Raw genomic sequence first — 25,314 nt, 5'->3', positions numbered from 1 at the left:
ATTCCAAAATGGGATAGCATTCTCTATTTCCAAAGGGCACATTAAGCTACTTCCCCATTATATATTTTTTGTGTTAAAAGTTATTTATACACAACTTGGTAAAACATACTAAATTTAACACATAATGAATTACATCATGGGATTATCTTTATCAACATTCTGTTAATGGATAAGAAAGATTGTGCATTAGATTTATCAGATTGATTTTGCTTAGAATTGCATTTACTCCTTGTTTAAATTGTCTATTTTTATACTATTATTAGATGCATTAATCTTTGTTGTTATCCTATCTAATCATTTTTTTATTTTGCAATGTGGAAAGAAACTGGTGCATTTTTATGATACCCATGCTTCAAGTGACTCTATGGCTTAAGCTGTTCCTTGAAAAATTAAATGCTATGCAAACAAAATATGTTCTGTACTTTGAGGTACATTTGCCAGTTTTGTGTTTGCCTCTAGTAACATCTGTGGACAGTTAGCTCAGTTGGTTAGAGCGTGGTGCTCGTAATGCCAAGGTCATGGGTTCGATCCCTGTATTGCCACTTGCTTTTCTTGATGTACAAGAATGGAATAAGCTCATCGGTGTAGCATGAATACTTGAAAACATAATAGACACATATATCACAAAATCTCTTCAAATCCATATCAGAAGCCAGCATGAGTGTCATCCTTTAGCTGATGAAGATTTTTCTCTACATGGCTTATTGACTTTTGTCTCAAATCGAGCAATATGGCATACCTAAGATTTGCAAGGGAAAATTAATCAGTTATTATATTGCTGCTCAAACATAGAGGGCACTAGGTGTTACTAGAAGAAGAAGATATGTTCTCCCCTCCCATTAGTGCACACTGAAGTAAAAAAAAAATGGAGAATTTCTAAACACCAGAGCACAAGTAATGGATCTCAGCATTCTTATTGCATCTTTCCTTGTTTCCAAATATTTGACATACTTCTGATTTGAAAAGTTTAAAAATGAGTTTAGACAAAGGACACAACTGAAAATTATGGAATTTATATGAATTGTAAATGAAGATTTGCAATACTCATACTTTGAATGAAAATGGAGCTTTAAACAAAATGAGAAATAATCAACATTAGGTCCCACAGAGATTTGAACTCGGATTACTGGATTGAAAGTCCAGAGTGCAAACCGTTACACCATGGAACACTCAACTGAGCAAAGATTTCTACTGAAATGAGCTCATCTTTTAAATGCAAAGAAAAGAAATTCAATACTTTATATATATGATTTCAAGTTTCTAATAAGCTCAGGGATGCAATAGGTGTTATGTAGAATATTTGTCTAAAACCAATGATAATATATAAAAAGTAACCTATTTTTAAGGAGAAGATAAATACTAGAAACCCAAATGCCTTTGACAAATTTCAGTTGGAGCATCACCCCTTATGTTATCCTAGCATTGAATTGACAGTTTTTCTGTATTGTCATATTTGCATATCAGGCGCTTACAATTGTTTCAAGCTTTATAACAGAAGACTGCCTTTTTTTATAGATTAAGAAAGAAAGTCTCTTGTGAGTTAAGTCTGATTATGACATCACAATTTGTAAATTAAGCTATAGTATGATTACAGAGTGTAGACTGAACAAAAAGTGCTTTCCTATGGATTGAAGTTTGTATTTTCTTAAGCTTTGCATTCCAAAATGTGCTAGCATTCTCTATTTCTAAAGGGCATATTAAGCTACTTCCCCACTATATATTTTTGTGTTAAAAGTTATTTATACACAACTTGGTAAAACATACTAAATTTAACACATAATGAATTACATCCTGGGATTATCTTTATCAACAATCTGTAAATGGACAAGAAAGATTGTGCATTAGATTTATCAGATTGATTTTGCTTAGAATTGCATTTACTCCTTGTCTAAATTGTCTATTTTTATACTATTATTAGATGCATTAATCTTTGTTGTTGTCCTATCTAATAATTTTTTTATTTTGCAATGTGGAAAGAAACTGGTGCATTTTTATGATACCCATGCTTCAAGTGACTCTATGGCTTAAGCTGTTCCTTTAAAAATTAAATACTTTGCAAATAAAATATGTTCTGTGCTTTAAGGTACATTTGCCAGTTTTGTGTTTGCTTCTAGTAACATCTGTGGCCAGTTAGCTCAGTTGGTTAGAGCGTGGTGCTCGTAATGCCAAGGTCATGGGTTTGATCCCTGTTTTGGCTGCTTGCTTTTCTTGATGGACAAGAATGGAATAAGCTCATCGGTGTAGCATGAATACTTGAAAACATAATAGAAACATATATCACAAAATCTCTTGAAATCCATATCAGAAGCCAGCATGAGTGTCATCCTTTGGCTGATGAAGATTTTTCTCTACATGGCTCATTGACTTTTGTCTCAAATCGAGCAATATGGCATACCTAAGATTTGCAAGGGCAAATTAATCAGTTATTATATTGCTGCTCAAACATAGAGGGCACTAGGTGTTACTAGAAGAAGATACGTTCTCCCCTCCCATTAGTGCACACTAAAGTAAACAAAATTAAAATGGAGAATTTCTAAACACCAGAGCACAAGTAATGGATCTCAGCATTCTTATTGCATATTTTCTTATTTCCAAATATTTGACATACTTCTGATTTGAAAAGTTTAAAATGAGTTTAGACAAAGGACACCACTGAAAATGATGGAATTTATATGAATTGTAAATGAAGATTTGCAATACTCATACTTTGAATGAAAATGGAGCTTTAAACAAAATGAGAAATAATCAACATAAGGTCCCACCGAGATTTGAACTCGGATTACTGGATTTAAAGTCCAGAGTGCAAACCATTACACCATGGAATCCTCAACTGAGCAAATACTTCTACTGAACTGAGCTCATCTTTTAAATGCAAAGAAAAGAAATTCAATACTTTATATATATGATTTCAAGTTTCTTATAAGCTCAGGGATGCAATAGGTGTTATGTAGAATATTTGTCTAAAACCAATGATAATATATAAAAAGTAACCTATTTTTAAGGAGAAGATAAATACTAGAAACCCAAATGCCTAGGACCAATTTCAGTTGGAGCATCACCCCTTATGTTATCCTAGCATTGAATTGACAGTTTTTCTGTATTGTCATATTTGCATATCAGGCGCTTACAATTGTTTCAGCTTTATAACAGAGGACTGCCTTTTTTTTATAGATTAAGGATGAAAGTCTCTTGTGAGTTAAATCTGATTATGACATCACAATTTGTAAATTAAGCTATAGTATGATTACAGAGTGTAGACTGAACAAAAAGTGCTTTCCTATGGATTGAAGTTTGTATTTTCTTAAGCTTTGCATTCCAAAATGTGCTAGCATTCTCTATTTCCAAAGGGCATATTAAGCTAATTCCCCAATATCTGTGGCCAGTTAGCTCAGTTGGTTAGAACATGGCGCTCGTAATGCCAAGGTCATGGGTTCGATCCTTGTATTGGCCATTTGCTTTTCTTGATGGACAAGAATGGAATAAGCTCATCGGTATAGCATGAATACTTGAAAACATAATAAACACATATATCACAAAATCTCTTCAAATCCATATCAGAAGCCAGCATGAGTGTCATCCTTTGGCTGATGAAGATTTTTCTCTACATGGCTCATTGACTTTTGTCTCAAATCGAGCAATATGGCATACCTAAGATTTGCAAGGGCAAATTAATCAGTTATTATATTGCTTTTCAAACATAGAGGGCACTAGGTGTTACTAGAAGAAGAAGATATGTTCTCCCCTCCCATTAGTACACACTGAAGTAAAAAAAAATGGAGAATTTCTAAACACCAGAGCACAAGTAATGGATCTCAGTATTCTTATTGCATCTTATCTTGTTTCCAAATATTTGACATACTTCTGATTTGAAAAGTTTAAAAATGAGTTTAGACAAAGGACACCACTGAAAATGATGGAATTTATATGAATTGTAAATGAAGATTTGCAATACTCATACTTTGAATGAAAATGGAGCTTTAAACAAAATGAGAAATCATCAACATTAGGTCCCACCGAGATCTGAACTCAGATTAATGGATTCAAAGTCCAGAGTGCAAACCGTTACACCATGGAACACTCAACTGAGCTAAGATTTCTACTGGAATGAGCTCATCTTTTAAATGCAAAGAAAAGAAATTCAATACTTTATATATGTGATTTCAAGTTCCTAATAAGTTCAGGGATGCAATAGGTGTTATGTAGAATATTTGTCTAAAACCAATGATAATATATAAAAAGTAACCTATTTTTAAGGAGAAGATAAATACTAGAAACCCAAATGCCTAGGACCAATTTCAGTTGGAGCATCACCCCTTATGTTATCCTAGCATTGAATTGACAGTTTTTCTGTGTTGTCATATTTGCATATCAGGCGCTTACAATTGTTTCAAGCTTTATAACAGAGGACTGCCTTTTTTATAGATTAAGGATGAAAGTCTCTTGAGAGTTAAGTCTGATTATGACATCACAATTTGTAAATTAAGCTATAGTATGATTACAGAGTGTAGACTGAACAAAAAGTGCTTTCCTATGGATTGAAGTTTGTATTTTCTTAAGCTTTGCATTCCAAAATGTGCTAGCATTCTCTATTTATAAAGGGCATATTAAGTTACTTCCCCACTATATATTTTTGTGTTAAAAGTTATTTATACACAACTTGGTAAAACATACTAAATTTAACACATAATGAATTACATCCTGGGATTATCTTTATCAACAATCTGTAAATGGATAAGAAAGATTGTGCATTAGATTTATCAGATTGATTTTGCTTAGAATTGCATTTACTCCTTGTTTAAATTGTCTATTTTTATACTATTATTAGATGCATTAATCTTTGTTGTTATCCTATCTAATCATTTTTTTTATTTTGCAATGTGGAAAGAAACTGGAGCATTTTTATGATACCCATGCCTCAAGTGACTCTATGGCTTAAGCTGTTCCTTGAAAAATGAAATGCTATGCAAACAAAATATGTTCTGTGCTTTGAGGTACATTTGCCAGTTTTGTGTTTGCTTTTAGTAATATCTGTTGCCAGTTAGCTCAGTTGGTTAGAACATGGCGCTCGTAATTCCAAGGTCATGGGTTCGATCCCTGTATTGGCCATTTGCTTTTCTTGATGGACAAGAATGGAATAAGCTCATCGGTATAGCATGAATACTTGAAAACATAATAAACACATATATCACAAAATCTCTTCAATTCCATATCAGAAGCCAGCATGAGTGTCATCTTTTGGCTGATGAAGATTTTTCTCTACAGGGCTCATTGACTTTTGTCTCAAATCGAGCATTACGGCATACCTAAGATTTGCAAGGGCAAATTAATCAGTTATTATATTGCTGCTCAAACATAGAGGGCACTAGGTGTTACTAGAAGAAGAATATACGTTCTCCCCTCCCATTAGTGCACACTAAAGTAAAAAAAATTAAAATGGATAATTTCTAAACACCAGAGCACAAGTAATGGATCTCAGCATTCTTATTGCATCTTTCCTTGTTTCCATATATTTGACATATTTCTGATTTGAAAAGTTTAAAAATTAGTTTAGACAAAGGACACAACTGAAAATGATGGAATTTATATGAATTGTAAATGAAGATTTGCAATACTCATACTTTGAATGAAAATGGAGCTTTAAACAAAATGAGAAATAATCAACATAACGTCCCACCGAGATTTGAACTCGGATTACTTGATTTAAAGTCCAGTGTGCAAACCATTACACCATGGAATCCTCAACTGAGCAAAGACTTCTACTGAAATGAGCTCATCTTTTAAATGCAAAGAAAAGAAATTCAATACTTTATATATATATGATTTCAAGTTTCTAATAAGCTCAGGGATGCAATAGGTGTTATCTAGAATATTTGTCTAAAACCAATGATAATATATAAAAAGTAACCTATTTTTAAGGAGAAGATAAATACTAGAAACCCAAATGCCTTTGACAAATTTCAGTTGGAGCATCACCCCTTATGTTATCCTTGCATTGAATTGACAGTTTTTCTGTATTGTCATATTTGCATATCAGGCGCTTACAATTGTTTCAAGCTTTATAACAGAAGACTGCCTTTTTTATAGATTAAGGATAAAAGTCTCTTGTGAGTTAAGTCTGATTATGACATCACAATTTGTAAATTAAGCTATAGTATGATTACAGAGTGTAGACTGAACAAAAAGTGCTTTCCTATGGATTGAAGTTTGTATTTTCTTAAGCTTTGCATTCCAAAATGTGCTAGCATTCTCTATTTCCAAAGGCACATTAAGCTACTTCCCCATTATATATTTTTTGTGTTAAAAGTTATTTATACACAACTTGGTAAAACATACTAAATTTAACACATAATGAATTACATCCTGGGATTATCTTTATCAACAATCTGTTAATGGATGAGAAAGATTGTTCATTAGATTTATCGGATTGATTTTGCTTAGAATTGCATTTACTCCTTGTCTAAATTGTCTATTTTTATACTATTATTAGATGCATTAATCTTTGTTGTTATCCTATCTAATCATTTTTTTATTTTGCAATGTGGAAAGAAACTGGTGCATTTTTATGATACCCATGCTTCAAGTAACTCTATGGCTTAAGCTGTTCCTTGAAAAATTAAATACTATGCAAACAAAATATGTTCTGTGCTTTGAAGTACATTTGTCAGTTTTGTGTTTGCTTCTAGTAACATCTGTGGCTAGTTAGCTCAATTGGTTAGAGCGTGGCGCTCGTAATGCCAAGGTCATGGGTTCAATCCCTGTTTTGGCTACTTGCTTTTCTTTATGGACAAGAATGGAATAAGCTCATCGGTGTAGCATGAATACTTGAAAACATAATAGACACATATATCACAAAATCTCTTCAAATCCATATCAGAAGCCAGCATGAGTGTCATCCTTTGGCTGATGAAGATTTTTCTCTACATGGCTCATTGACTTTTGTCTCAAATCGAGCAATATGGCATACCTAAGATTTACAAGGGCAAATTAATCAGTTATTATATTGCTGCTCAAACATAGAGGGCACTGGGTGTTACTAGAAGAAGATACGTTCTCCCCTCCCATTAGTGCACACTAACGTAAAAAAAAAAAAAATGGAGAATTTCTAAACACCAGAGCACAAGTAATGGATCTCAGCATTCTTATTGCATATTTTCTTATTTCCAAATATTTGACATACTTCTGATTTGAAAAGTTTAAAAATGAGTTTAGACAAAGGACACCACTGAAAATGATGGAATTTATATGAATTGTAAATGAAGATTTGCAATACTCATACTTTGAATGAAAATGGAGCTTTAAACAAAATGAGAAATAATCAACATAAGGTTCCACCGAGATTTGAACTCGGATTACTGGATTTAAAGTCCAGAGTGCAAACCATTACACCATGGAATCCTCAACTGAGCAAAGACTTCTACTGAACTGATCTCATCTTTTAAATTCAAAGAAAAGAAATTCAATACTTTATATATATGATTTCAAGTTTCTAATAAGCTCAGGGATGCAATAGGTGTTATGTAGAATATTTGTCTAAAACCAATGATAATATATAAAAAGTAACCTATTTTTAAGGAGAAGATAAATACTAGAAACCCAAATGCCTAGGACCAATTTCAGTTGGAGCATCACCCCTTATGTTATCCTAGCATTGAATTGACAGTTTTTCTGTATTGTCATATTTGCATATCAGGCGCTTACAATTGTTTCAAGCTTTATAACAGAGGACTGCCTTTTTTTTATAGATTAAGGATGAAAGTCTCTTGTGAGTTAAGTCTGATTATGACATCACAATTTGTAAATTAAGCTATAGTATGATTACAGAGTGTAGACTGAACAAAAAGTGCTTTCCTATGGATTGAAGTTTGTATTTTCTTAAGCTTTGCATTCCAAAATGTGCTAGCATTCTCTATTTCTAAATTGCATATTAAGTTACTTCCCCACTATATATTTTTGTGTTAAAAGTGATTTATACACAACTTGGTAAAACATACTAAATTTAACACATAATGAATTACATCCTGGGATTATCTTTATCAACAATCTGTAAATGGATAAGAAAGATTGTGCATTAGATTTATCAGATTGATTTTGCTTAGAATTGCATTTACTCCTTGTCTAAAGTGTCTATTTTTATACTATTATTAGATGCATTAATCTTTGTTGTTATCCTATCTAATCATTTTTTTATTTTGCAATGTGGAAAGAAACTGGTGCATTTTTATGATACCCATGCTTCAAGTGACTCTATGGCTTAAGCTGTTCCATGAAAAATTAAATACTATGCAAACAAAATATGTTCTGTGCTTTGAGGTACATTTGCCAGTTTTGTCTTTGCTTCTAGTAACATCTGTGGCCAGTTAGCTCAGTTGGTTAGAGCGTGGCGCTCGTAATGCCAAGGTCATGGGTTCGATCCCTGTTTTGGCTACTTGCTTTTCTTGATGGACAAGAATGGAATAAGCTCATCGGTGTAGCATGAATACTTGAAAACATAATAGACACATATATCACAAAATCTCTTCAAATCCATATCAGAAGCCAGCATGAGTGTCGTCCTTTGGCTGATGAAGATTTTTCTCTACATGGCTCATTGACTTTTGTCTCAAATCGAGCAATATGGCATACCTAAAATTTGCAAGGGCAAATTAATCAGTTATTATATTGCTGCTCAAACATAGAGGGCACTAGGTGTTACTAGAAGAAGATACGTTCTCCCCTCCCATTAGTGCACACTAAAGTAAAAAAAATTAAAATGGAGAATTTCTAAACACCAGAGCACAAGTAATGGATCTCAGCATTCTTATTGCATATTTTCTTATTTCCAAATATTTGACATACTTCTGATTTGAAAAGTTTAAAAATGAGTTTAGACAAAGGACACCACTGAAAATGATGGAATTTATATGAATTGTAAATGAAGATTTGCAATACTCATACTTTGAATGAAAATGGAGCTTTAAACAAAATGAGAAATAATCAACATAAGGTCCCACCGAGATTTGAACTCAGATTACTGGATTTAAAGTCCAGAGTGCAAACCATTACACCATGGAATCCTCAACTGAGCAAAGACTTCTACTGAAATGAGCTCATCTTTTAAATGCAAAGAAAAGAAATTCAATACTTTATATATATGATTTCAAGTTTCTAATAAGCTCAGGGATGCAATAGGTGTTATGTAGAATATTTGTCTAAAACCAATGATAATATATAAAAAGTAACCTATTTTTAAGGAGAAGATAAATACTAGAAACCAAAATGCCTAGGACCAATTTCAGTTGGAGCATCACCCCTTATGTTATCCTAGCATTGAATTGACAGTTTTTCTGTATTGTCATATTTGCATATCAGGCGCTTACAATTGTTTCAAGCTTTATAACAGAGGACTGCCTTTTTTTATAGATTAAGGATGAAAGTCTCTTGTGAGTTAAGTCTGATTATGACATCACAATTTGTAAATTAAGCTATAGTATGATTACAGAGTGTAGACTGAACAAAAAGTGCTTTCCTATGGATTGAAGTTTGTATTTTCTTAAGCTTTGCATTCCAAAATGTGCTAGCATTCTCTATTTCTAAATTGCATATTAAGGTACTTCCCCACTATATATTTTTGTGTTAAAAGTGATTTATACACAACTTGGTAAAACATACTAAATTTAACACATAATGAATTACATCCTGGGATTATCTTTATCAACAATCTGTAAATGGATAAGAAAGATTGTGCATTAGATTTATCAGATTGATTTTGCTTAGAATTGCATTTACTCCTTGTTTAAATTGTCTATTTTTATACTATTATTAGATGCATTAATCTTTGTTGTTATCCTATCTAATCATTTTTTTTATTTTGCAATGTGGAAAGAAACTGGAGCATTTTTATGATACCCATGCCTCAAGTGACTCTATGGCTTAAGCTGTTCCTTGAAAAATGAAATGCTATGCAAACAAAATATGTTCTGTGCTTTGAGGTACATTTGCCAGTTTTGTGTTTGCTTTTAGTAATATCTGTTGCCAGTTAGCTCAGTTGGTTAGAACATGGCGCTCGTAATTCCAAGGTCATGGGTTCGATCCCTGTATTGGCCATTTGCTTTTCTTGATGGACAAGAATGGAATAAGCTCATCGGTATAGCATGAATACTTGAAAACATAATAAACACATATATCACAAAATCTCTTCAATTCCATATCAGAAGCCAGCATGAGTGTCATCTTTTGGCTGATGAAGATTTTTCTCTACAGGGCTCATTGACTTTTGTCTCAAATCGAGCATTACGGCATACCTAAGATTTGCAAGGGCAAATTAATCAGTTATTATATTGCTGCTCAAACATAGAGGGCACTAGGTGTTACTAGAAGAAGAATATACGTTCTCCCCTCCCATTAGTGCACACTAAAGTAAAAAAAATTAAAATGGATAATTTCTAAACACCAGAGCACAAGTAATGGATCTCAGCATTCTTATTGCATCTTTCCTTGTTTCCATATATTTGACATATTTCTGATTTGAAAAGTTTAAAAATTAGTTTAGACAAAGGACACAACTGAAAATGATGGAATTTATATGAATTGTAAATGAAGATTTGCAATACTCATACTTTGAATGAAAATGGAGCTTTAAACAAAATGAGAAATAATCAACATAACGTCCCACCGAGATTTGAACTCGGATTACTTGATTTAAAGTCCAGTGTGCAAACCATTACACCATGGAATCCTCAACTGAGCAAAGACTTCTACTGAAATGAGCTCATCTTTTAAATGCAAAGAAAAGAAATTCAATACTTTATATATATATGATTTCAAGTTTCTAATAAGCTCAGGGATGCAATAGGTGTTATCTAGAATATTTGTCTAAAACCAATGATAATATATAAAAAGTAACCTATTTTTAAGGAGAAGATAAATACTAGAAACCCAAATGCCTTTGACAAATTTCAGTTGGAGCATCACCCCTTATGTTATCCTTGCATTGAATTGACAGTTTTTCTGTATTGTCATATTTGCATATCAGGCGCTTACAATTGTTTCAAGCTTTATAACAGAAGACTGCCTTTTTTATAGATTAAGGATAAAAGTCTCTTGTGAGTTAAGTCTGATTATGACATCACAATTTGTAAATTAAGCTATAGTATGATTACAGAGTGTAGACTGAACAAAAAGTGCTTTCCTATGGATTGAAGTTTGTATTTTCTTAAGCTTTGCATTCCAAAATGTGCTAGCATTCTCTATTTCCAAAGGCACATTAAGCTACTTCCCCATTATATATTTTTTGTGTTAAAAGTTATTTATACACAACTTGGTAAAACATACTAAATTTAACACATAATGAATTACATCCTGGGATTATCTTTATCAACAATCTGTTAATGGATGAGAAAGATTGTTCATTAGATTTATCGGATTGATTTTGCTTAGAATTGCATTTACTCCTTGTCTAAATTGTCTATTTTTATACTATTATTAGATGCATTAATCTTTGTTGTTATCCTATCTAATCATTTTTTTATTTTGCAATGTGGAAAGAAACTGGTGCATTTTTATGATACCCATGCTTCAAGTAACTCTATGGCTTAAGCTGTTCCTTGAAAAATTAAATACTATGCAAACAAAATATGTTCTGTGCTTTGAAGTACATTTGTCAGTTTTGTGTTTGCTTCTAGTAACATCTGTGGCTAGTTAGCTCAATTGGTTAGAGCGTGGCGCTCGTAATGCCAAGGTCATGGGTTCAATCCCTGTTTTGGCTACTTGCTTTTCTTTATGGACAAGAATGGAATAAGCTCATCGGTGTAGCATGAATACTTGAAAACATAATAGACACATATATCACAAAATCTCTTCAAATCCATATCAGAAGCCAGCATGAGTGTCATCCTTTGGCTGATGAAGATTTTTCTCTACATGGCTCATTGACTTTTGTCTCAAATCGAGCAATATGGCATACCTAAGATTTACAAGGGCAAATTAATCAGTTATTATATTGCTGCTCAAACATAGAGGGCACTGGGTGTTACTAGAAGAAGATACGTTCTCCCCTCCCATTAGTGCACACTAACGTAAAAAAAAAAAAAATGGAGAATTTCTAAACACCAGAGCACAAGTAATGGATCTCAGCATTCTTATTGCATATTTTCTTATTTCCAAATATTTGACATACTTCTGATTTGAAAAGTTTAAAAATGAGTTTAGACAAAGGACACCACTGAAAATGATGGAATTTATATGAATTGTAAATGAAGATTTGCAATACTCATACTTTGAATGAAAATGGAGCTTTAAACAAAATGAGAAATAATCAACATAAGGTTCCACCGAGATTTGAACTCGGATTACTGGATTTAAAGTCCAGAGTGCAAACCATTACACCATGGAATCCTCAACTGAGCAAAGACTTCTACTGAACTGATCTCATCTTTTAAATTCAAAGAAAAGAAATTCAATACTTTATATATATGATTTCAAGTTTCTAATAAGCTCAGGGATGCAATAGGTGTTATGTAGAATATTTGTCTAAAACCAATGATAATATATAAAAAGTAACCTATTTTTAAGGAGAAGATAAATACTAGAAACCCAAATGCCTAGGACCAATTTCAGTTGGAGCATCACCCCTTATGTTATCCTAGCATTGAATTGACAGTTTTTCTGTATTGTCATATTTGCATATCAGGCGCTTACAATTGTTTCAAGCTTTATAACAGAGGACTGCCTTTTTTTTATAGATTAAGGATGAAAGTCTCTTGTGAGTTAAGTCTGATTATGACATCACAATTTGTAAATTAAGCTATAGTATGATTACAGAGTGTAGACTGAACAAAAAGTGCTTTCCTATGGATTGAAGTTTGTATTTTCTTAAGCTTTGCATTCCAAAATGTGCTAGCATTCTCTATTTCTAAATTGCATATTAAGTTACTTCCCCACTATATATTTTTGTGTTAAAAGTGATTTATACACAACTTGGTAAAACATACTAAATTTAACACATAATGAATTACATCCTGGGATTATCTTTATCAACAATCTGTAAATGGATAAGAAAGATTGTGCATTAGATTTATCAGATTGATTTTGCTTAGAATTGCATTTACTCCTTGTCTAAAGTGTCTATTTTTATACTATTATTAGATGCATTAATCTTTGTTGTTATCCTATCTAATCATTTTTTTATTTTGCAATGTGGAAAGAAACTGGTGCATTTTTATGATACCCATGCTTCAAGTGACTCTATGGCTTAAGCTGTTCCATGAAAAATTAAATACTATGCAAACAAAATATGTTCTGTGCTTTGAGGTACATTTGCCAGTTTTGTCTTTGCTTCTAGTAACATCTGTGGCCAGTTAGCTCAGTTGGTTAGAGCGTGGCGCTCGTAATGCCAAGGTCATGGGTTCGATCCCTGTTTTGGCTACTTGCTTTTCTTGATGGACAAGAATGGAATAAGCTCATCGGTGTAGCATGAATACTTGAAAACATAATAGACACATATATCACAAAATCTCTTCAAATCCATATCAGAAGCCAGCATGAGTGTCGTCCTTTGGCTGATGAAGATTTTTCTCTACATGGCTCATTGACTTTTGTCTCAAATCGAGCAATATGGCATACCTAAAATTTGCAAGGGCAAATTAATCAGTTATTATATTGCTGCTCAAACATAGAGGGCACTAGGTGTTACTAGAAGAAGATACGTTCTCCCCTCCCATTAGTGCACACTAAAGTAAAAAAAATTAAAATGGAGAATTTCTAAACACCAGAGCACAAGTAATGGATCTCAGCATTCTTATTGCATATTTTCTTATTTCCAAATATTTGACATACTTCTGATTTGAAAAGTTTAAAAATGAGTTTAGACAAAGGACACCACTGAAAATGATGGAATTTATATGAATTGTAAATGAAGATTTGCAATACTCATACTTTGAATGAAAATGGAGCTTTAAACAAAATGAGAAATAATCAACATAAGGTCCCACCGAGATTTGAACTCAGATTACTGGATTTAAAGTCCAGAGTGCAAACCATTACACCATGGAATCCTCAACTGAGCAAAGACTTCTACTGAAATGAGCTCATCTTTTAAATGCAAAGAAAAGAAATTCAATACTTTATATATATGATTTCAAGTTTCTAATAAGCTCAGGGATGCAATAGGTGTTATGTAGAATATTTGTCTAAAACCAATGATAATATATAAAAAGTAACCTATTTTTAAGGAGAAGATAAATACTAGAAACCAAAATGCCTAGGACCAATTTCAGTTGGAGCATCACCCCTTATGTTATCCTAGCATTGAATTGACAGTTTTTCTGTATTGTCATATTTGCATATCAGGCGCTTACAATTGTTTCAAGCTTTATAACAGAGGACTGCCTTTTTTTATAGATTAAGGATGAAAGTCTCTTGTGAGTTAAGTCTGATTATGACATCACAATTTGTAAATTAAGCTATAGTATGATTACAGAGTGTAGACTGAACAAAAAGTGCTTTCCTATGGATTGAAGTTTGTATTTTCTTAAGCTTTGCATTCCAAAATGTGCTAGCATTCTCTATTTCTAAATTGCATATTAAGGTACTTCCCCACTATATATTTTTGTGTTAAAAGTGATTTATACACAACTTGGTAAAACATACTAAATTTAACACATAATGAATTACATCCTGGGATTATCTTTATCAACAATCTGTAAATGGATAAGAAAGATTGTGCATTAGATTTATCAGATTGATTTTGCTTAGAATTGCATTTACTCCTTGTTTAAATTGTCTATTTTTATACTATTATTAGATGCATTAATCTTTGTTGTTATCCTATCTAATCATTTTTTTTATTTTGCAATGTGGAAAGAAACTGGAGCATTTTTATGATACCCATGCCTCAAGTGACTCTATGGCTTAAGCTGTTCCTTGAAAAATGAAATGCTATGCAAACAAAATATGTTCTGTGCTTTGAGGTACATTTGCCAGTTTTGTGTTTGCTTTTAGTAATATCTGTTGCCAGTTAGCTCAGTTGGTTAGAACATGGCGCTCGTAATTCCAAGGTCATGGGTTCGATCCCTGTATTGGCCATTTGCTTTTCTTGATGGACAAGAATGGAATAAGCTCATCGGTATAGCATGAATACTTGAAAACATAATAAACACATATATCACAAAATCTCTTCAATTCCATATCAGAAGCCAGCATGAGTGTCATCTTTTGGCTGATGAAGATTTTTCTCTACAGGGCTCATTGACTTTTGTCTCAAATCGAGCATTACGGCATACCTAAGATTTGCAAGGGCAAATTAATCAGTTATTATATTGCTGCTCAAACATAGAGGGCACTAGGTGTTACTAGAAGAAGAATATACGTTCTCCCCTCCCATTAGTGCACACTAAAGTAAAAAAAATTAAAATGGATAATTTCTAAACACCAGAGCACAAGTAATGGATCTCAGCATTCTTATTGCATCTTTCCTTGTTTCCATATATTTGACATATTTCTGATTTGAAAAGTTTAAAAATTAGTTTAGACAAAGGACACAACTGAAAATGATGGAATTTATATGAATTGTAAATGAAGATTTGCAATACTCATACTTTGAATGAAAATGGAGCTTTAAACAAAATGAGAAATAATCAACATAACGTCCCACCGAGATTTGAACTCGGATTACTTGATTTAAAGTCCAGTGTGCAAACCATTACACCATGGAATCCTCAACTGAGCAAAGACTTCTACTGAAATGAGCTCATCTTTTAAATGCAAAGAAAAGAAATTCAATACTTTATATATATATGATTTCAAGTTTCTAATAAGCTCAGGGATGCAATAGGTGTTATCTAGAATATTTGTCTAAAACCAATGATAATATATAAAAAGTAACCTATTTTTAAGGAGAAGATAAATACTAGAAACCCAAATGCCTTTGACAAATTTCAGTTGGAGCATCACCCCTTATGTTATCCTTGCATTGAATTGACAGTTTTTCTGTATTGTCATATTTGCATATCAGGCGCTTACAATTGTTTCAAGCTTTATAACAGAAGACTGCCTTTTTTATAGATTAAGGATAAAAGTCTCTTGTGAGTTAAGTCTGATTATGACATCACAATTTGTAAATTAAGCTATAGTATGATTACAGAGTGTAGACTGAACAAAAAGTGCTTTCCTATGGATTGAAGTTTGTATTTTCTTAAGCTTTGCATTCCAAAATGTGCTAGCATTCTCTATTTCCAAAGGCACATTAAGCTACTTCCCCATTATATATTTTTTGTGTTAAAAGTTATTTATACACAACTTGGTAAAACATACTAAATTTAACACATAATGAATTACATCCTGGGATTATCTTTATCAACAATCTGTTAATGGATGAGAAAGATTGTTCATTAGATTTATCGGATTGATTTTGCTTAGAATTGCATTTACTCCTTGTCTAAATTGTCTATTTTTATACTATTATTAGATGCATTAATCTTTGTTGTTATCCTATCTAATCATTTTTTTATTTTGCAATGTGGAAAGAAACTGGTGCATTTTTATGATACCCATGCTTCAAGTAACTCTATGGCTTAAGCTGTTCCTTGAAAAATTAAATACTATGCAAACAAAATATGTTCTGTGCTTTGAAGTACATTTGTCAGTTTTGTGTTTGCTTCTAGTAACATCTGTGGCTAGTTAGCTCAATTGGTTAGAGCGTGGCGCTCGTAATGCCAAGGTCATGGGTTCAATCCCTGTTTTGGCTACTTGCTTTTCTTTATGGACAAGAATGGAATAAGCTCATCGGTGTAGCATGAATACTTGAAAACATAATAGACACATATATCACAAAATCTCTTCAAATCCATATCAGAAGCCAGCATGAGTGTCATCCTTTGGCTGATGAAGATTTTTCTCTACATGGCTCATTGACTTTTGTCTCAAATCGAGCAATATGGCATACCTAAGATTTACAAGGGCAAATTAATCAGTTATTATATTGCTGCTCAAACATAGAGGGCACTGGGTGTTACTAGAAGAAGATACGTTCTCCCCTCCCATTAGTGCACACTAACGTAAAAAAAAAAAAAATGGAGAATTTCTAAACACCAGAGCACAAGTAATGGATCTCAGCATTCTTATTGCATATTTTCTTATTTCCAAATATTTGACATACTTCTGATTTGAAAAGTTTAAAAATGAGTTTAGACAAAGGACACCACTGAAAATGATGGAATTTATATGAATTGTAAATGAAGATTTGCAATACTCATACTTTGAATGAAAATGGAGCTTTAAACAAAATGAGAAATAATCAACATAAGGTTCCACCGAGATTTGAACTCGGATTACTGGATTTAAAGTCCAGAGTGCAAACCATTACACCATGGAATCCTCAACTGAGCAAAGACTTCTACTGAACTGATCTCATCTTTTAAATTCAAAGAAAAGAAATTCAATACTTTATATATATGATTTCAAGTTTCTAATAAGCTCAGGGATGCAATAGGTGTTATGTAGAATATTTGTCTAAAACCAATGATAATATATAAAAAGTAACCTATTTTTAAGGAGAAGATAAATACTAGAAACCCAAATGCCTAGGACCAATTTCAGTTGGAGCATCACCCCTTATGTTATCCTAGCATTGAATTGACAGTTTTTCTGTATTGTCATATTTGCATATCAGGCGCTTACAATTGTTTCAAGCTTTATAACAGAGGACTGCCTTTTTTTTATAGATTAAGGATGAAAGTCTCTTGTGAGTTAAGTCTGATTATGACATCACAATTTGTAAATTAAGCTATAGTATGATTACAGAGTGTAGACTGAACAAAAAGTGCTTTCCTATGGATTGAAGTTTGTATTTTCTTAAGCTTTGCATTCCAAAATGTGCTAGCATTCTCTATTTCTAAATTGCATATTAAGTTACTTCCCCACTATATATTTTTGTGTTAAAAGTGATTTATACACAACTTGGTAAAACATACTAAATTTAACACATAATGAATTACATCCTGGGATTATCTTTATCAACAATCTGTAAATGGATAAGAAAGATTGTGCATTAGATTTATCAGATTGATTTTGCTTAGAATTGCATTTACTCCTTGTCTAAAGTGTCTATTTTTATACTATTATTAGATGCATTAATCTTTGTTGTTATCCTATCTAATCATTTTTTTATTTTGCAATGTGGAAAGAAACTGGTGCATTTTTATGATACCCATGCTTCAAGTGACTCTATGGCTTAAGCTGTTCCATGAAAAATTAAATACTATGCAAACAAAATATGTTCTGTGCTTTGAGGTACATTTGCCAGTTTTGTCTTTGCTTCTAGTAACATCTGTGGCCAGTTAGCTCAGTTGGTTAGAGCGTGGCGCTCGTAATGCCAAGGTCATGGGTTCGATCCCTGTTTTGGCTACTTGCTTTTCTTGATGGACAAGAATGGAATAAGCTCATCGGTGTAGCATGAATACTTGAAAACATAATAGACACATATATCACAAAATCTCTTCAAATCCATATCAGAAGCCAGCATGAGTGTCGTCCTTTGGCTGATGAAGATTTTTCTCTACATGGCTCATTGACTTTTGTCTCAAATCGAGCAATATGGCATACCTAAAATTTGCAAGGGCAAATTAATCAGTTATTATATTGCTGCTCAAACATAGAGGGCACTAGGTGTTACTAGAAGAAGATACGTTCTCCCCTCCCATTAGTGCACACTAAAGTAAAAAAAATTAAAATGGAGAATTTCTAAACACCAGAGCACAAGTAATGGATCTCAGCATTCTTATTGCATATTTTCTTATTTCCAAATATTTGACATACTTCTGATTTGAAAAGTTTAAAAATGAGTTTAGACAAAGGACACCACTGAAAATGATGGAATTTATATGAATTGTAAATGAAGATTTGCAATACTCATACTTTGAATGAAAATGGAGCTTTAAACAAAATGAGAAATAATCAACATAAGGTCCCACCGAGATTTGAACTCAGATTACTGGATTTAAAGTCCAGAGTGCAAACCATTACACCATGGAATCCTCAACTGAGCAAAGACTTCTACTGAAATGAGCTCATCTTTTAAATGCAAAGAAAAGAAATTCAATACTTTATATATATGATTTCAAGTTTCTAATAAGCTCAGGGATGCAATAGGTGTTATGTAGAATATTTGTCTAAAACCAATGATAATATATAAAAAGTAACCTATTTTTAAGGAGAAGATAAATACTAGAAACCAAAATGCCTAGGACCAATTTCAGTTGGAGCATCACCCCTTATGTTATCCTAGCATTGAATTGACAGTTTTTCTGTATTGTCATATTTGCATATCAGGCGCTTACAATTGTTTCAAGCTTTATAACAGAGGACTGCCTTTTTTTATAGATTAAGGATGAAAGTCTCTTGTGAGTTAAGTCTGATTATGACATCACAATTTGTAAATTAAGCTATAGTATGATTACAGAGTGTAGACTGAACAAAAAGTGCTTTCCTATGGATTGAAGTTTGTATTTTCTTAAGCTTTGCATTCCAAAATGTGCTAGCATTCTCTATTTCTAAATTGCATATTAAGGTACTTCCCCACTATATATTTTTGTGTTAAAAGTGATTTATACACAACTTGGTAAAACATACTAAATTTAACACATAATGAATTACATCCTGGGATTATCTTTATCAACAATCTGTAAATGGATAAGAAAGATTGTGCATTAGATTTATCAGATTGATTTTGCTTAGAATTGCATTTACTCCTTGTCTAAAGTGTCTATTTTTATACTATTATTAGATGCATTAATCTTTGTTGTTATCCTATCTAATCATTTTTTTATTTTGCAATGTGGAAAGAAACTGGTGCATTTTTATGATACCCATGCTTCAAGTGACTCTATGGCTTAAGCTGTTCCTTGAAAAATTAAATACTATGCAAACAAAATATGTTCTGTGCTTTGAGGTACATTTGCCAGTTTTGTGTTTGCTTCTAGTAACATCTGTGGCCAGTTAGCTCAGTTGGTTAGAGCATGGCGCTCGTAATGCCAAGGTCATGGGTTCGATCCCTGTTTTGGCTACTTGCTTTTCTTGATGGACAAGAATGGAATAAGCTCATCGGTGTAGCAAGAATACTTGAAAACATAATAGACACATATATCACAAAATCTCTTCAAATCCATATCAGAAGCCAGCATGAGAGTCATCCTTTGGCTGATGAAGATTTTTCTCTACATGGCTCATTGACTTTTGTCTCAAATCGAGCAATATGGCATACCTAAGATTTGCAAGGGCAAATTAATCAGTTATTATATTGCAGCTCAAACATAGAGGGCATTAGGTGTTACTAGAAGAAGATACGTTCTCCCCTCCCATTAGTGCACACTACAGTAAAAAAAATTAAAATGGAGAATTTCTAAACACCAGAGCACAAGTAATGGATCTCAGCATTCTTATTGCATCTTTTCTTATTTCCAAATATTTGACATACTTCTGATTTGAAAAGTTTAAAAATGAGTTTAGACAAAGGACACCACTGAAAATGATGGAATTTATATGAATTGTAAATGAAGATTTGCAATACTCATACTTTGAATGAAAATGGAGCTTTAAACAAAATGAGAAATAATCAAAATAAGGTCCCACCGAGATTTGAACTCGGATTACTGGATTTAAAGTCCAGAGTGCAAACAATTACACCATGGAATCCTCAACTGAGCAAAGACTTCTACTGAAATGAGCTCATCTTTTAAATGCAAAGAAAAGAAATTCAATACTTTATATATATGATTTCAAGTTTCTAATAAGCTCAGGGATGCAATAGGTGTTATGTAGAATATTTGTCTAAAACCAATGATAATATATAAAAAGTAACCTATTTTTAAGGAGAAGATAAATACTAGAAACCCAAATGCCTAGGACCAATTTCAGTTGGAGCATCACCCCTTATGTTATCCTAGCATTGAATTGACAGTTTTTCTGTATTGTCATATTTGCATATCAGGCGCTTACAATTGTTTCAAGCTTTATAACAGAGGACTGCCTTTTTTATAGATTAAGGATGAAAGTCTCTTGTGAGTTAAGTCTGATTATGACATCACAATTTGTAAATTAAGCTATAGTATGATTACAGAGTGTAGACTGAACAAAAAGTGCTTTCCTATGGATTGAAGTTTGTATTTTCTTAAGCTTTGCATTCCAAAATGTGCTAGCATTCTCTATTTCCAAAGGGCATATTAAGCTAATTCCCCATTATAAATTTTTTGTGTTTAAAGTTATTTATACACAACTTGGTAAAACATACTAAATTTAACACATAATGAATTACATCCTGGGATTATCTTTATCAACAATCTGTAAATGGATAAGGAAGATTGTGCATTAGATTTATCAGATTGATTTTGCTTAGAATTGCATTTACTCCTTGTTTAAATTGTCTTTTTTTATACTATTATTAGATGCATTAATCTTTGTTGTTATCCTATCTAATCATTTTTTTTATTTTGCAATGTAGAAAGAAACTGGAGCATTTTTATGATACCCATGCTTCAAGTGACTCTATGGCTTAAGCTGTTCCTTGAAAAATTAAATGCTATGCAAACAAAATATGTTCTGTGCTTTGAGGTACATTTGCCAGTTTTGTGTTTGTTTTTGGTAATATCGGTGTCCAGTTAGCTCAGTTGGTTAGAGCATGGCGCTCGTAATGCCAAGGTCATGGGTTCGATCCCTGTATTGGCTACTTGCTTTTCTTGATGGACAAGAATGGAATAAACTCATCGGTGTAGCATGAATACTTGAAAACATAATAGACACATATATCACAAAATCTCTTCAAATCCATATCAGAAGCCAGCATGAGTGTCATCCTTTGGCTGATGAAGATTTTTCTCTACATGGCTCATTGACTTTTGTCTCAAATCGAGCAATATGGCATACCTAAGATTTGCAAGGGCAAATTAATCAGTTATTATATTGCTGCTCAAACATAGAGGGCACTAGGTGTTACTAGAAGAAGAAGATACATTCTCCCCTCCCATTAGTGCACACTGAAGTAAAAAAAAATTAAAATGGAGAATTTCTAAACACCAGAGCACAAGTAGTGGATCTCTGCATTCTTATTGCATCTTTTCTTATTTCCAAATATTTGACATACTTCTGATTTGAAAAGTTTAAAAATGAGTTTAGACAAAGGACACCACTGAAAATGATGGAATTTATATGTTTTGTAAATGAAGATTTGCAATACTCGTACTTTGAATGAAAATGGAGCTTTAAACAAAAGAAGAAATAATCAACACTACGTCCAACCGAGATTTGAACTTGGATTACTGGATTCAAAGTCCAGAGTGCTAACCATTACACCATGGAACCCTCAACTGAGCAAAGACTTCTACTGAACTGAGCTCATCTTTTAAATGCAAAGAAAAGAAATTCAATACTTTATATATATGATTTCAAGTTTCTAATAAGCTCAGGGATGCAATAGGTGTTATGTAGAATATTTGTCTAAAACCAATGATAATATATAAAAAGTAACCTATTTTTAAAGAGAAGATAAATACTATAAACCCAAATACCTAGGACCAATTTCAGTTGGAGCATCACCCCTTATGTTATCCTAGCATTGAATTGACAGTTTTTCTGTATTGTCATATTTGCATATCAGGCGCTTACAATTGTTTCAAGCTTTATAACAGAGGACTGCCTTTTTTTATAGACCAAGGATGAAAGTCTCTTCTGAGTTAAATCTGATTATGACATCACAATTTGTAAATTAAGCTATAGTGTGATTACAGAGTGTAGACTGAACAAAAAGTGCTTTCCTATGGATTGAAGTTTGTATTTTCTTAAGCTTTGCATTCCAAAATGTGCTAGTATTCTCTATTTCCAAAGGGCATGTTAAGCTAATTCCCCATTATATATTTTTTGTGTTAAAAGTTATTTATACACAACTTGGTAAAACATACTAAATTTAACACATAATGAATTACATCCTGGGATTATCTTTATCAACTATCTGTAAATGGATAAGAAAGATTGTGCATTAGATTTATCAGACTGATTTTGCTTAGAATTGCATTTACTCCTTGTCTAAATTGTCTTTTTTTATACTATTATTAGATGCATTAATCTTTGTTGTTGTCCTATCTAATAATTTTTTTTATTTTGCAATGTGGAAAGAAACTGGTGCATTTTTATGATACCCATGCTTCAAGTGACTGTATGGCTTAAGTTGTTCCTTGGAAAATTAAATGCTATGCAAACAAAATATGTTATGTGCTTTGAGGTACATTTGCCAGTTTTGTGTTTGCTTCTAGTAACATCTGTAGCCAGTTAGCTCAGTTGGTTAGAGCGTGGCGCTCGTAATCCCAAGGTCATGGGTTCGATCCCTGTATTGGCTACTTGCTTTTCTTGATGGACAAGAATGGAATAAGCTCATCTGTGTAGCATGAATACTTGAAAACATAATAGACACATATATCACAAAATCTCTTCAAATCCATTTCAGAAACCAGCATGAGTGTCATCCTTTGGCTGATGAAGATTTTTCTCTACATGGCTCATTGACTTTTGTCTCAAATTGAGCAAAATGGCATACCTAAGATTTTCAAGGGCAAATTAATCAGTTATTATATTGCTGCTCAAACATAGAGGGCAGTAGGTGTTACTAGAAGAAGAAGATACGTTCTCCCCTCCCATTAGTGCACACTGAAGTAAAAAAAATTAAAATGGAGAATTTCTAAACACCAGAGCACAAGTAATGGATCTCAGCATTCTTATTGCATCTTTTCTTATTTCCAAATATTTGACATACTTCTGATTTGAAAAGTTTAAAAATGAGTTTAGACAAAGGACACCACTGAAAATGATGGAATTTATATGTTTTGTAAATGAAGATTTGCAATACTCATACTTTGAATGAAAATGGAGCTTTAAACAAAAGAAGAAATAATCAACATTAGGTCCCGCTGAGATTTGAACTCGGATTACTGGATTCAAAGTCCAGAGTGCTAACCATTACACCATGGAACCCTCAACTGAGCAAAGACTTCTACTGAACTGAGCTCATCTTTTAAATGCAAAGAAAAGAAATTCAATACATTATATATATGATTTCAAGTTTCTAATAAGCTCAGGGATGCAATAGGTGTTATGTAGAATATTTGTCTAAAACCAATGATAATATATAAAAAGTAACCTATTTTTAAGGAGAAGATAAATACTAGAAACCCAAATGCCTAGGACCAATTTCAGTTGAAGCATCACCCCTTATGTTATTCTAGCATTGAATTGACAGTTTTTCTGTATTGTCATATTTGCATATCATCCGCTTACAATTGTTTCAAGCTTTATAACAGAGGACAGCCTTTTTTTATAGACCAAGGATGAAAGTCTCTTGTGAGTTAAGTCTAATTATGACATCACAATTTGTATATTAAGCTATAGTATGATTACAGAGTGTAGACTGAACAAAAAGTACTTTCCTATGGATTGAAGTTTGTATTTTCTTAAGCTTTGCATTCCAAAATGTGCTAGCATTCTCTATTTCCAAAGGGCATATTAAGCTACTTCCCCATTATATATTTTTTGTGTTAAAAGTTATTTATACACAACTTGGTAAAACATACTAAATTTAACACATAATGAATTACATCCTGGGATTATCTTTATCAACAATCTGTAAATGGATAAGAAAGATTGTGCATTAGATTTATCAGATTGATTTTGCTTAGAATTGCATTTACTCCTTGTCTAAATTGTCTATTTTTATACTATTATTAGATGCATTAATCTTTGTTGTTATCCTATCTAATCATTTTTTTTTTATTTTGCAATGTGGAAAGAAACTGGTGCATTTTTATGATACCCATGCTTCAAGTGACTCTATGGCTTAAGTTGTTCCTTGAAAAATTAAATGCTATGCAAACAAAATATGTTCTGTGCTTTGAGGTACATTTGCCAGTTTTGTGTTTGCTTCTAGTAACATCTGTGGCCAGTTAGCTCAGTTAGTTAGAGAGTGGCACTCGTAATCCCAAGGTCATGGGTTCGATCCCTGTATTGGCTACTTGCTTTTCTTGATGGACAAGAATGGAATAAGCTCATCGGTGTAGCATGAATACTTGAAAACATAATAGACACATATATCACAAAATCTCTTCAAATCCATATCAGAAGCCAGCATGAGTGTCATCCTTTGGCTGATGAAGATTTTTCTCTACATGGCTCATTGACTTTTGTCTCAAATCGAGCAATATGGCATACCTAAGATTTGCAAGGGCAAATTAATCAGTTATTATATTGCTGCTCAAACATAGAGGGCACTAGGTGTTACTAGAAGAAGAAGATACATTCTCCCCT

At 32.6% G+C, this 25,314-nt stretch overlaps 12 non-coding genes across 12 annotated transcripts; 11 read left to right on the top strand and 1 right to left on the bottom strand.

The window, feature by feature from the left end:
* Window positions 1–468: 468 nt before the first annotated feature.
* Window positions 469–543, top strand: TRNAT-CGU (transfer RNA threonine (anticodon CGU)). The gene has a single exon. It is a non-coding gene; the product is annotated as a tRNA-Thr (tRNA).
* Window positions 544–3,377: 2,834 nt separating this feature from the next.
* Window positions 3,378–3,451, top strand: TRNAT-CGU (transfer RNA threonine (anticodon CGU)). The gene has a single exon. It is a non-coding gene; the product is annotated as a tRNA-Thr (tRNA).
* Window positions 3,452–6,693: 3,242 nt separating this feature from the next.
* TRNAT-CGU (transfer RNA threonine (anticodon CGU)) lies at window positions 6,694–6,767 on the top strand. The gene has a single exon. It is a non-coding gene; the product is annotated as a tRNA-Thr (tRNA).
* Window positions 6,768–8,351: 1,584 nt separating this feature from the next.
* Window positions 8,352–8,425, top strand: TRNAT-CGU (transfer RNA threonine (anticodon CGU)). Its single transcript has one exon. It is a non-coding gene; the product is annotated as a tRNA-Thr (tRNA).
* A 3,245-nt stretch (window positions 8,426–11,670) lies between these two features.
* TRNAT-CGU (transfer RNA threonine (anticodon CGU)) lies at window positions 11,671–11,744 on the top strand. Its single transcript has one exon. It is a non-coding gene; the product is annotated as a tRNA-Thr (tRNA).
* Window positions 11,745–13,328: 1,584 nt separating this feature from the next.
* TRNAT-CGU (transfer RNA threonine (anticodon CGU)) lies at window positions 13,329–13,402 on the top strand. The gene has a single exon. It is a non-coding gene; the product is annotated as a tRNA-Thr (tRNA).
* Window positions 13,403–16,647: 3,245 nt separating this feature from the next.
* Window positions 16,648–16,721, top strand: TRNAT-CGU (transfer RNA threonine (anticodon CGU)). The gene has a single exon. It is a non-coding gene; the product is annotated as a tRNA-Thr (tRNA).
* A 1,584-nt stretch (window positions 16,722–18,305) lies between these two features.
* On the top strand, window positions 18,306–18,379 carry TRNAT-CGU (transfer RNA threonine (anticodon CGU)). Its single transcript has one exon. It is a non-coding gene; the product is annotated as a tRNA-Thr (tRNA).
* Window positions 18,380–19,962: 1,583 nt separating this feature from the next.
* Window positions 19,963–20,036, top strand: TRNAT-CGU (transfer RNA threonine (anticodon CGU)). Its single transcript has one exon. It is a non-coding gene; the product is annotated as a tRNA-Thr (tRNA).
* Window positions 20,037–21,620: 1,584 nt separating this feature from the next.
* On the top strand, window positions 21,621–21,696 carry TRNAT-CGU (transfer RNA threonine (anticodon CGU)). Its single transcript has one exon. It is a non-coding gene; the product is annotated as a tRNA-Thr (tRNA).
* Window positions 21,697–23,283: 1,587 nt separating this feature from the next.
* TRNAT-CGU (transfer RNA threonine (anticodon CGU)) lies at window positions 23,284–23,357 on the top strand. The gene has a single exon. It is a non-coding gene; the product is annotated as a tRNA-Thr (tRNA).
* A 559-nt stretch (window positions 23,358–23,916) lies between these two features.
* Window positions 23,917–23,988, bottom strand: TRNAQ-UUG (transfer RNA glutamine (anticodon UUG)). The gene has a single exon. It is a non-coding gene; the product is annotated as a tRNA-Gln (tRNA).
* Window positions 23,989–25,314: the final 1,326 nt, after the last annotated feature.

Source organism: Pseudophryne corroboree, chromosome 11 (assembly GCF_028390025.1).
Source record: "Pseudophryne corroboree isolate aPseCor3 chromosome 11, aPseCor3.hap2, whole genome shotgun sequence".
NCBI lineage: Eukaryota > Metazoa > Chordata > Amphibia > Anura > Myobatrachidae > Pseudophryne > Pseudophryne corroboree.
Note: the sequence above shows the minus strand (reverse complement) of the source record. Positions and strands in the feature narration are given on the sequence as shown.